Below are 3,116 nucleotides of genomic sequence, written 5' to 3' on the forward strand. Positions count from 1 at the left end.
TATACAGTAATTTTTGAGGTTTAAAACCTCAGTCATTTCAAATTGCTTCAGATTTTAACTTGGCATATGGGCTGTTAGTCCAGCTGCCATTATGTGAAAAAGAAAAAAAAAGTATTTGAAGTCTTTCAAGACAGTTATGAATAAAAAATAAAAGTATACAATTTTCATGCTTCTTTCCTCAATCTCTAGTCTAAAAGAAATGTGCAAAAGAGTTAGTCTAAAAATGTTTCAATACTGGTTTTGATCCAAATGAATGAAAAATATCTCTATTCATTTGAATGTGGATTACTGTCATAACAAATATTTGAAAGGGGAGAAAAAGTGCCATGTTCTTTCAAAAGAGAAGTCAAAAATACCTGTAAAATGTCTAGTTAGAAATGCTGGCTTGGGTCTACTCCCTAGCATCAGAATAGTTTCTAGTATATTTCTAATATAACAAATCACTTTCTTAGGCAAATTTGTATTCATTTTTAGAAATTTTGGAAGTAAATTTCCAAATTTTCCACTAAATTTTAAATGCTGGAATATCATAATACATGTTTCATTCTGTTTGTACTCTTTTTCAAGGATAATGCACTTATTGATAAATTGAGATACATTTCTGATTTGTTCCCAAGTACCATTTATCTTCTGTTATGAAAACAATCCTCCCCCTCCTCCTCCTCCTAAGTCGCTTCAGTCGTGTCCGACTCCGTGCGACCCCAGAGACGGCAGCCCACCAGGCTCCCCCGTCCCTGGGACAATGCTCAGTGCCAAATCACAGTGCCTGTGACCTGGCTTTGTAAAGCATTTCCATATTTGTGGCTAAGAAAGAACTGTACTCTTGGTCAACTGCTGGTCAGTATCTGCATGTTATTCACATTATGACAGACATGAAATCAACACTTAATTCTTCTATGGCCATCATCTGCTTTCCTTTCCCCAGGATGACTGATGTGTTTTTAGGAAATGCAAAGTAATAGTTAAACCAATTATCTTCTTTCAAGAAAAACTTCAATATGTAAACTTGCGTGGATTTTTTACATTGGAAAATCTCTGATGTTGACTCGGGTACTCTATATTTTATGCAATGACTATACATATCACTTATAAAATAACCACTTTTAACCATGGGAATATTACTAGTGCGTGAAGGCAAACAACATCCAGTAGCAACGCTTGAACTTATAAAACTGAGAAGTCCAAAGTGTACCTTTTGTGAACTCCTAAGAAAGAACAAGCTGATCTCAAAGCTGGTATTGCATTCTATAAATAGCATATGAACCAATGCACATTCATCAACAAAATTCCCAAGCTCAGTTAATCTTTAGAGGGGAAGACCCCTCATCCAGTTATCTCCCTATTCACCCATACCTGCCACCTACACACACACATGTACACACATAAGTGTAGTGACAGAGGGTCAGATGAAAATGTTGTGAAGAAGTCTATATAAAATCAGTGATGCTCTGGAACCCCATCTTTGTGGGATAGAAGTTTGGAGAAGGTGAGAAGAAGTGAGAGCTGTGGTCTCCATGCCCTAAGAGTCACAATTTGAAAACTCACAATATCTAGTTCTGACTAATGTACAAGGTTGGTATATATTACAGATGCTTTTTAACACCCTCATACCTATTTAACAGTACAGATAGTCATGCTTTTTAAAGACCATGACTATCTCCTATGTCCATCCACACTTACTGAAAAACACTATTTTAAAAAGACTCAGATATATACAGATGTGTAAATTAAGGTCTTATTCTGAAGTCACTAGCAATTCAAAATTTACCAAGGTGAAATGTGGGGGAGAGGTTTTCCAAGGATAAAATTCTTCTCACGCTTGGGGGTGGAGTTTTTTTAACCCGACACTGAATCATTCATGGTTTCTTCTGTAGGAGGAAAAAATCAAAAGCAAATATGAGGAGCAATTTTTTGAAATCTGGTGTCACTTTTATTATTATTAAACATGGGACCATCCTTGAGTAATCTGATACAGAGGTAGAAATTAGACTTCATGATATTTATCTAAGAGTATTGCCTAACCAGGGAAGGAGAAAGTGAGAGAAAAAAGATTGATGGAAAAAAATAGACTCAATTTTCCAGGCAAATATAAATCATTTATCTGCCATACACTATTTTCAGGTAAACCTCTTAATTAGCATAGATAATCAGAAACAAGATTTGCATATTTTATTTCAAAGTACAAACTTTAGCTTACAACCTTAATACCCCAACAAAATACTTCCAATCTGACTTTTTAAATATCATAAAGCCTTCTATAATAAAAGCATGCATTATGGTCAATTCCTCAAAGCTAAAATCAAGTGACTCTCTAGTGAATTTGGAGATATTAGGGGAGTCTATTTGGCTGTCTACATAAATACAATTCAATATAAACTGAAGACTGTTAGACCCGTAAAACTGTCCCCCGCACACACAAAAAGAAAAGCTGAGATCATTCTTACCTGACAATTATTTGCCAGGTTTATGTAGATGACTTCTTCAGGTTTGTTTGACACCAAATTTTCATGAATATGGTGATCGTCTCTCAAACTCCAGTATTCGCATGAATTGTTCCCTTTGCACACATCACAATTTCAATATAGAAATTCAACTGTTTATTAAAAGAAAGAGCAACTGAATTTCAGAAAGCCATTTTAAAATAAATGATTGACCCCACACTACATTAATATTTAGTCTATTTTGTATTGCTTTAAAGAAGATAATATGGTATTTTTTCACTTTCCTTCCATTTTAATGACAGTTTTTTATGCTCTTAACTTCATCAAGTTCTTTTTGCACAGAAGGAACCTAAGTGGTGAGTGTAGAACTGAGAATTGTGGAATGCGATTGCCAAAGTGATCCATGAATGAAAGGAAGGGAAAGAAAAGAAAAGGAGAATTTTAGCTTTCATCTCTGTTCCGTGACACACGTGCGTGCTCACACATCAGCACAACACATTTACCCCACACCTTTGGGGCGAGGTGTGACTCCTCCTAGGAGTCTCAGATGAGGAAGCTGAGACTCCGAAAGGTTAAAATCTGCCTAAGGTTACACAGCTAAAAAACCAGGATTCAAATCCCAGATAAACTTTGGTTGGAACGCACCTTAGTACAACCTGAAACAAGGTGAATTCG

At 35.7% G+C, this 3,116-nt stretch overlaps 1 long non-coding RNA gene across 1 annotated transcript; it reads right to left on the reverse strand.

Annotated features, from left to right (window-relative positions):
- Nucleotides 1-1,713: 1,713 nt before the first annotated feature.
- Nucleotides 1,714-2,593, reverse strand: LOC147369931 (uncharacterized). The gene is made up of 2 exons (XR_015168114.1): nt 2,445-2,593; nt 1,714-1,868 (listed from the first exon to the last, which is right to left on the reverse strand). It is a non-coding gene; the product is annotated as an uncharacterized LOC147369931 (long non-coding RNA).
- Between the last annotated feature and the right edge of the window lie 523 nt (nt 2,594-3,116).

Source organism: Bos grunniens, chromosome 7, assembly GCF_055505025.1.
Source record: "Bos grunniens cultivar Pamir isolate PY7600 chromosome 7, Bosgru_T2T1.0, whole genome shotgun sequence".
NCBI classification, from domain to species: Eukaryota; Metazoa; Chordata; class Mammalia; order Artiodactyla; family Bovidae; genus Bos; species Bos grunniens.